Source organism: Pocillopora verrucosa, chromosome 3 (assembly GCF_036669915.1).
Source record: "Pocillopora verrucosa isolate sample1 chromosome 3, ASM3666991v2, whole genome shotgun sequence".
Taxonomy (NCBI): Eukaryota; Metazoa; Cnidaria; class Anthozoa; order Scleractinia; family Pocilloporidae; genus Pocillopora; species Pocillopora verrucosa.
The window spans coordinates 18240514-18250513 of NC_089314.1; the positions used below are offsets into that span (position 1 = coordinate 18240514).

The 10000-nt window shown below is 39.2% G+C and overlaps 1 pseudogene; it reads right to left on the reverse strand.

The window, feature by feature from the left end:
- Positions 1-3260: 3260 nt before the first annotated feature.
- Positions 3261-5360, reverse strand: LOC136279623 (piggyBac transposable element-derived protein 4-like; annotated as a pseudogene).
- Between the last annotated feature and the right edge of the window lie 4640 nt (positions 5361-10000).

The window sequence follows — 10000 nt, forward strand, 5'->3', positions numbered from 1 at the left end:
CTGACCACATGCAACGACAAAGCTGAAAAAAATTATAAGAGCAAATGAATCAGCTAAGATTTTCCATCATTTTTCCTTTTAAACACTTCTGTCAATGATTAAACCAAGCAAGTTTTTCTCTCTTTTCAATTTAAAATGGAAAGTCACCAGACAGAACTGTTTATTAGGGCATCATTCCAGCTCATTTCAACTCATTTCACCTTGGCTTCTTCTCCGAGCCACATGCTTAAAATAAAACCAAAACAAAAAAACCTTCCCTCATTGAAACTTATTCAATGAGAATCTCTTCTTGAATTTTACCGGGGCCACTTTTGCCTTGGTAACCCACGTTTAGACTAGCATGCATAAGGGTTGTTTACATCACCAAGTTTGTTACGCGATATGAAAGTCTATTTTATTACAAATATTCTTTTGTAATTCTGGACGACTTGTTCCAATAGCACACGGTGCCCGCGTTTTTAAAAACTTTAGACGTAGTATAATCAATATCTCTTTGTTTTTTCTGTATTTACGGGCAATTTTGGTGGATTTTCAAAGTTTTTGAAAGCGATTTAATCGGTTGCCATGGAAACTGTATTGTTTACACTTCATTTTCTGTTTTAGAAGACTGATGACTAGTTTTCGGAATACAGGAGACACTTTAAGGATACATACACAACCTTGTTTTGGTAAATTTCGTAGTGTTAAACGAAACAAAAGGAGATTTGATGAAATTAGATCCTTGCAGCTAAGAACACTACTGAAACAAGTAGTTGTAAATGGGACCTGAAAAAAATTTCAGGCCCATACGGGATTTGAACCCATGACCTCTGCGATACCGTTGCAGTGCTCTACCAATTGAGCTAACAAGCCAAATGGGAGCTGGTCAATGAATTGGGTCCAAATAAACATCCAAGTGGATGAAGATTTTAGATATATGAAAATTCACATATTTGCACTGCGGTGGAAAGATGAAATTAGGAGATCCTTGCAGCTAAGAACACTACTGAAACAAGTAGTTGTAAATGGGACCTGAAAAAAATTTCAGGCCCATACAGGATTTGAACCCATGACCTCTGCGATACCGGTGCAGCGCTCTACCAATTGAGCTAACAAGCCAGGAGATTTGTTAATATTCAATACATGAAGAAGGGAAGCTCAGCGACAAAATCGTTCTAGATCGAGAAAAAGCAAGCAAAAGTAGCGGAGAATCAGAGTGTGATGAAGGCCACGTGGAAACCACTAAACACCAAAATACTGAGAAATGCTTGCCAGCTTCTGTTCGCATACTCAAGGTATCGGGAACGGGTATCCGACAAATAAGTCACAGGTTTAAATCTCAAACTGGTTTACTGTTGTTTTCCCCGATTACAGATATCTTCGGTTCAATATCTCACTCCATCTCTCTCTCTCCAACACACACTCCTCAAAAGCCGATCTTATTACACTGTTTTGCAATCAAGTCTAATGTTCAAAGGAGATTGTCTTTCACTTAATATTAATAATAGTAATGCTTTCTTGTCACGTTATGTCATGCTATGTCATGCTTTCCGTCACTACTCTCCCCCTATTTGACACTTCGGTTACAGTGGCAAATATGAATAATCGGAGAAGCGACTACAATAAATGCGAATATGCTCAAAATGTCTCAATCAAATGTTCAAATTTTCAAAGACAATTATTCGTCATCAACCAGACTCCTCATCACTTGCGATACTTTGAATTCGCGCCCTCGCAGCGTCTCTGGTCAGGTGGACGCATCGTAGACAATTCGAATCTTCGTGCTCTCTGCCGTCTCTCGAATCACGGCCTTATGCTGGATATAAAATTCCTTCCCTTCTGGTTCACTGTGCACTTGTTCGACTATTCCTTGAGATAACTGATCTTGAATGACCCTGTCATACTTCTGCAACATGCCTGGTTGTTTCTATAGCTTTCTGACAAGGTTCTCTAGTTGTTTCAGGCTGCCATGTTTGTTGTTAGGGAGGGGTGGATGATTTCCCTTCCAAAGGAGGCCTGTTTCGTACCATCCTTGCGGGTTTCTGGTTAGCTGCTCCTTGAATTCTTCGAATACGAGATCTTGGTCGCCAACTGGATGGTCTTGTAGACCAAGCACATCAAGTCTACACAAGGCTTCATAGTCAGCTGCAGAGGTTTGGGTCAGGAACATGTTTGTGAGGTCAGATTCACTTCCGGGTGACATGATGGTCCATCCTAATCTTGTTAATTCGGCAATGGGTTCTCCTGGTTTCCCGATCTTGGGTCTGGTCTCAGTCTTTATCTGCGCGTATTCGTTTGTTCCGAGGATAAGATGTACGGGAAGCTCCTCTTTCTCGTCTACGTCATCCATTGTGACTTCTTTCAGGTGATCGTATATTTCCACTAGCTCCTTGTACTGAGGGTTTCCCAAACTGAGTAGCGTTCGGTGGTCCACCTTAGTCACTTCGGTTCGAAGCTGAAATTCCCCCGCCAAGTGCTGATAACAACATCTCGATCTCTCTGTTGCTCACTTGCATCATCATTTTGATGCGTTTGAACTCTCTTCGAACTGGCTGTTTCCCCATGTAATCGAGCAAGGCAGCAGATACGTAGGAGCTCCCAGCACCAGTGTCTAACAGCGCGCAGCAATGGATTCCACCCACACTCACGATGACCACCGGATAAGTGACGGATCCTTTCCCAGTAACTACCAACACCAGCTTGTATTTCAGTTTTCAGATCGTGGACTTCAACTTCTTCTTTAAGGTGTTTTGTATTCTCGCCATTGATATGACCGCTTTATTTCCAATCGCGGTGATTGCCTGTCCTTGGGTTAGTTTAAGGGTCTGCAGCTTTGCGTTGATCGCTTTCGTAAGCTGATCAACTGTTTTCGCCATCTTCTGTTCGCTGGGTCCCGTGGGAGGTGCCACTTTTTTCGGGAACAGGTATCCGAGAAAAAGGTCACAGGTTTAAATCTCAAACTGGTTTACTATTGTTTTCCCTGACTACAGATATCTTCGGTTTGATATCTCACTCTATCTCTCTCTCCAACACACACTCCTCAAAAGCCGATCTTATTACACTGTTTTGCAATCAAGTCTAATGTTCAAAGGAGATTGTCTTTCACTTAACCCCCCGGGGACTGGGGGGATTGGTATTTTTCCTGCAATTTTAAACACGACACCAGTTTTTCCACTGTAATTTTTTTTAATATGATTAAACCCCATGAACCCATGCATTTTTAAAAAGAAGAGATCCTGCAATTTCTTCTAGTGCAAAAATGTACTTAATATTTCTTAAAGAAAAAATCTGAAAAATCCAGAAAGGCAAATAAAACAGTTTTTTTTTTAAACTGGTTGAGTTTTGGACAATAACATTTTTTTTTGGAACATGATTCTTTCTTAATATCAACTGCTATATCTGCAAAAGCATGTCTTAAACACTGAACAAAAACAAATAATGCAAATCTCCTGAGTAGATGTGGATGGTAAACTTAAATTTCATAAAAAAAACTTTTAAAGCCAGTTCACAGTTCAGTTCAGTTTACCATTATTCTGACTTTAGAAACATAACTTTGCTGTACTTGCATCAAGGTCTGCAAGGAGCCATAATTTATCTTGACCTCCTCTGTGGAGGTCTGCCTGGTCCAGCCCTTGGTTTACCAGTCACATCTTTGAGCCTTTTAGCAGAATTATTTCTTTCGGGATCGTCAAATAGATATTCTTGCAAAGTGTGGTATCTTTCGAAGCAAGGTGCTGGACACATACGCACTTGGCAAACTGCACACTCATAGACTGTTTCCACCCGTTGTATGTGTACCTTACACTTTTTGTGGGTGTCAGTTTTCACAGGATGGTGGAACTGCACACGGCTGAAGCAGATATCTGGTAGCTGGGCAGCAATTGCTGACAGGTTATTGGCAGTGTCTCTTCGAAAAGAATTTCCTGCAATAAGTTGCTCCACAAGTTTCTCTTTGAATGCAGCTAGGGTGACATTTCCATGCCCAGCTCTCTTGTACATAATGTGTGCATTTAGTGCAGATACTTCAAGCATATGAAAGAAAATTTTGTAACACCAAATATTTCCCTTCATAAGCCTGGAGCAGGTTGCTATCCGTTGATCACCCAAATCAACTCCCCCCATATGGGAATTGTACATTTTGATTACCTTTGGTTGTGCAAAGTTCTGTTTTTGCCACCGACCTTTGGATCTGACTTTCCTTTCCACCTGACCAATTTCTAAACCCTCAGGAATAGTTGACAGCAGGTGGACAAGCTTCTTGTCTTTCCAGGTGACACAAACTAAGTTGTTGTTTTGTCAAAAGAGGGATTCTCCTCTCTTTAGTCTTTTGACATGTTCTTTTGTCTGGTCAACAATGTCCTTTGGCAGGAATTTCCTGTTCCCCCTCACAGTCCCACAAGCTAATATCCCTCTTCTTTCCAACTCCAAAAAGAGCGGTACACTGGTGTACCAGTTGTCAACAAACAACCGGTATCCTTTATCAACGTAAGGCTCCACTAGCTTGAGGACAACTCCCATGGCCAAGTCTCTGCTGACTGCAGGACCTTCCTTGCCAGTGTAAATCATAGTGTCAAGGACATAGCCAGTTGCAGAATCTGCTACGACAAAACCTTTTAGCCCAAATCAGCTTCTTTTCAAAGGCAAAAAGTGCCTAAATTGTACACGTCCCTTGAACTTGATAAGAGTCTCATCCACAGACAAATTCTGTGATGGTGATTAAACTGTGGTAAATCTTGGAAGCAAAGCATTAAAAAATGGCCTGATTTTCCACAGTTTATCTCTATTAGGGTCAGCAGGGTCTGGAGCATTGTTGTTGTCAACAGAGTGCATAAACCGCAGAATATGAAGGTAGCGATATCTCGACATTGTGTTTGGAAACAATGGAGTCTTGATAACTGATTTATTACACCAGTAAGACTTTAAGTTGGGTTTTTTCACTAAGCCCATTGCTAAGGTGAGACCAAGCCATGCCTTCAGTTCTGGAACAGTCAAATTGTGGAGATGACGTCTTGAATTTGGATCAAGATGACGTTTTTGGCAGTTTTTTTTTTTTGGTTTTTTTTATCAGTGAAGAGCAGTTCAAAATAGTTAAGACAACTGCTGTTGTTTTCCAATTCTACTCTCATACCAACCTCTTCATTGAAGTTTCTGTCTTGTGGAGGTCTTATCACGGATGACCACATTAAATTTGAGTAGTCACGCTCCTCAGTATCCTCGCACTCATTGCTTTCTTCCCCACTTTCATCTGCAGATTCTCCTTCACTGCTATCGACATCAGAGGGCGCTTCGTTGTCAGAATCCACGTGGGCAATACGAAGGAATGCTACAGGAAGATCGTCTTCATCCACAAAAGTCAATCCAGACGGCTCTGCAACCGCCATTTCGAATTATTTTGCTAGCAAAGTACAAGCTGAAGATATGGCGATGCCATATTTAAAGGGCCGACGCAAAATATTCAAGTAACAAAGTGAAATATTCGCTAAAAATCGCCTATTTTGAGTTTCGCAGAGTTGTTTTCACAGAAATGAGCCTTATTACATCAACCAGCGGTTTAACAACAGATTTGTCCCAATTCCCGACGGTCAGACTGAAAATAACAACAAAAAAGAGGTGACGTAATTTTCGACGTCTGTGGCCGTCGTTCGTCCCTTAGGGGTTAGTATTAATAATAGTAATGCTTTCTTGTCACGTTATGTCATGCTTTCCATCAAAGCAATAGTACAGGAATTCTTCTGAAAACTGCACTAGCGAGGAGGAAATTGATTCAGGAGTACCAGAAGGACTTCGTTTTATTAACATTTCAGTTCTTGCCTCCGTGTTTGAAACTGTTCGGTGCCCATTGTGTAAACAAGGACATGCTGTTTTGGAAGAAGAGAAAATGGGCCAAGCATCTCTTCTTATTTTAAAGTGCTCGTCATCGAAGTGTAAATTTGAGAAGCTGTTTTACACATTTAACAAAGTGGTCAACAGCCAGGCGTTCGAAGTAAACAGAAGAGTGGTTCTGGCGACAAGAAATATAGGTGTTGGTCATCAAGGCCTTGTCAAGTTTTGCGGTGTGATGAACATGCTACCACCAATGCAGGAAAATTTATTTCAAGACCATCTCAAGGCAGTGAAGAATGCAGCTCAGACTGCTGCTGAAAAATGCATGTCAAAGGCTGCTGATGAAGTAAAAGGATTTTATGAACCAGAACAAGATGATGTCTACAACTATTGGAATTTCAGGGATGGGACCTGGAGGAGAAGAGGTTTTTCTTCCTGTTATGGTGTTGTCACAAAAAAGGCTACTCTGAAATATTGAAGCAAGAGAGGGACCTACCAATGGAGTTGGGGCGTTTTAACTGTATTAGAAGAACGAACATGTATCGGTGAACTATACTCTAACTTCTTGGACCATTTTCTCTGCTGTCCATTTTCAAGGTTACTGACTACTAAGAAACCTAAATCTCACAAAGTAGTTAAGATAATCCAATGAAATTTTCCCAGTGCTTTAAGGTCTGTAAAAGCTTTGCAATGAACCACTTAAATGAGATTCTGACCAGTATTTCGACTTTGAAACAAGTATCGAAACAATTTTATTGTAATACAGTATTCCGCACAGCAAAAGTCAAGTCATTGTTACAAATAAAGCATATTGAAAATAGAGCAAACAAAGTTCCAAAAATCAAGTCATTGTTACAAATGAAGCATATTGAAAATAGAGGAAACAAAGTTCCAAAAGTTTTTATAATACAGTATAGACTCCAACAGTTTTTCTAACATAGCCTAACAAAATCACTAAATTACAAAAAAATAACCTAACAAAATGGTCAAGTAAGTCAATGAAGAAAAGCTTGATACTCGGGTTAAATTAAACGCTGATATCCAAAACATTAAAGTTTTCAGTATTAAGCACAAGAGTATGATCCATAAGACTATAAAGTGACTGTCTTTCTAAAACAGTTATCCATAGAGATTACATCAGGATACATCTTTTCGAGTAAAAGGTGATCAATTTTGAAAATTACTTCTTGGTCATCCATCTTAATGACTATCTTCACAACAACTTTTGTCTGACAGGACTCTGTCTTCATCATGTAGCCACAGTGTTTACAAATGATCATATCTGTGCATGTTGCTTGGATTATACCTTTGCTACAGTGGACACGTTACAAAATTAAGCATATTGAAAATAGAGGAGTTTTAAAAGTTTTTATGATAGGGTAGACTTTAACAGTTTTTATAACACAACCTAACAAAATGGTCAAGTAAGTCAACAAAGAAAAGCCTGATACTCAGGCTAAATTAAACTGTGATATCCAACACATTAAAGTTTTCAGTATTATTCACAAGAGTATGATCCATAAGACCATAAAGCAACTCTCTTCCTAAGACTGAGTGATCCATAGAGATTACACCAGGATAGATCTTTTCGAGTAGAAGATGATCAATTTTGAAAACTACTTCTTGGTCATCCTTCTTAATGACTATCTTTGCCACAACTTTTGTCTGGGAGGAGTCTGTCTTCATCATGTGGCCACAGTGTTCACAAATGATGATATCTGTGCATGTTCCCTGGATTATACCTTTGCTACAATGGACACACTCTAAATACTTGGTTATCTTCTGTATGGAGTGAACCCCAGTTATTTTGAGGGTTTGTTGTGGCTCCAGGTCTTCGCTCTTTGTTGGTAGATCATGTAACAGTTGATTGTCAATAGCTGGAATGGCTGTGCGCATAGTGGTTGCAAGCTTCTTTCTTCCACCCCAGACTTTGACTTGAACATTGGCGAAGTTATAAACTTGGTCTATGGAAATGAAAAGAAATTATCGTTTTTATTCACTTATAAGGTGAACTCGGTTATAAGACGCACCCTAAACTTTTGAAGACGATTGTGACAAGTAAAATGAAAATTTCACCTGTACTTATCCATATCCAAAATGAAAATTTCACCTGTACTTATACATATCCATATCCATTATCCACCTGTACTTGCAACAATTTGCTTCCAAAAGTTACTAATTACGGTGCTTCCATTTTCGAACCAAAAGCAAAAAAGTCACACATTGCAAACAATAGCAAAAAAGTCACACTTTTTAATTTGCTCAAGTCATCCTTCTCAGGAAACAGCGTTTTAAGTTACAAGATCGGTACTTGGGCGTACCATTCTCCTGGTGCGACTAGGAAAAAGAGTTTTAATTAATTAATAATTATTAGGGAAATTTGGAAAAGTTATGTTTCGTTGCGCGAAAATACTCGGTTATAAGATGCACCCCGAGTTTTAAGCAGATTTTCATAGAAGAAGGATATTTTCTCGTGAAAAATGGTGCACCTTATAAGTAAATAAATACGGTATGTTATGTACCAGTCAAATCGAAGCTTAAACATCTCCCCACCCTGGGCATACCCCGTGCATTTGACAGCTGTTCCTGCCCGGGAGGGAGGGCATTTGATTACCACTCAGAGGGTGGGGAAGTTTATCGCTCATAAATTCAAAGGAAAAGATTGCGTATTCGTGCCGGATTGGTTGAAAACCAAAGGCCTACACAAGCAGTGTTTCGTATTTGGTTTTTAAGAACAATATTTATATGTATAACAGTTAAATAAGTGTTGTCTTATAAACCATGTTAACATGCACAGCCTCAGAAGCATTATAGAAGCTACTGAAAAGTTAAAACAGTAATCTGGTAATTTTCCCAGTGGGGGCATCTGAACAGCTTTTCGGCCCAGTGAGGGAGGCATTTGAGCAAAAATTTTCCAAAAATTCAAATGCCTAGTGTAATGTGATTGTGTGGGCCTCAGTTACTGTCAACTTACTTTTATTGTAAACAGTGGTACAACCAGAATTCCTCAAAACAAGAACAATAACCACACAACGTCGAGCCTGCCATGTGTCCCTGCATAACGCATGTGCGAGACCTATAACCGCAGACCTGATATGTTTACACCTAGGGGGACTTCCAAAGCTTCGATTTGACTAGTACATTAACACGGCATTTTTTGACATGTTTTAAAAACATTGCAATACCTACCAGTTTCGACGTTTTCGATGTGAGATTCCCAAATATCTATGGGAATCCTGCCAGATCCATCGTCAAGAAACGATTTCAAATTCTTGGAACTTTTTGAACGATCTGCCGTTGTACCTTTCTGATTAGGCATGGCGAAATCCAGACGACGGACTTTGGTTGGTAAATGACAGGTTAAGTTTTCGAACACGCTTTTATGCTGGAATTTAGGATCGGAAATTCTTGAATTTGACTGGTCCATTGCATTGTTACTTGCAAACATTGACCAATAAGAACTCGAGAATTTCGATCCTTGTTCCATGGATCCACTCTAAGCTCAAAGCTCTAATACTTCGCAAAAGGTGAAGTAAAAGTAGTACTGTACATCGACATTTTTGCCCTTAATATAAATACAAGCAGTGTGCTATGTGGGTTTATTGTAACAGAACTCTTTGAATGATTTCGTTTGAATACCATCCACTATTTATGCTCTCAATTCGATCTCAATTTTTAGAGACATTGTTTCCTTGGTAGTTTTGGCATACAAGTCATACAAATCGTTGTAGTAACAGGCTGTTTGGAGGTGAATTCATTGCGGTATTGATTATTAGCTAGTGACACAGCAGCAAGCGTCGATACTGGAAAGAAAAGGTATTTTGAACTGGAATGTTTTTATTAAATTTACTGTGTCACGCATTATTTTTCAGCAATGATCTGACGTCATCGTGAATTTTTGAATGTTAATTTTGATTGCATCATGGTCAGAATAGTATACCTTGACTAAGTCGTTTTGAAGTATTTTTAGGTTAGCAGATTTGACATATATATGATCTAATAAACTGCCAGAAGAAATAAAAGTCGGCTGCTGTACTATTTGTTCGAAATTAAAATTCTTCATCAAAGATTTGAGTGAGAGGTTATCATCAGAATTTAGGTAATTTATGTTGAAATCACTAAGAACTACATCAATGTTATTTGAATTAAGTATATGTTCTAAATTGGAAATGAAGAGAGGAATACTGGTGGACTTCTT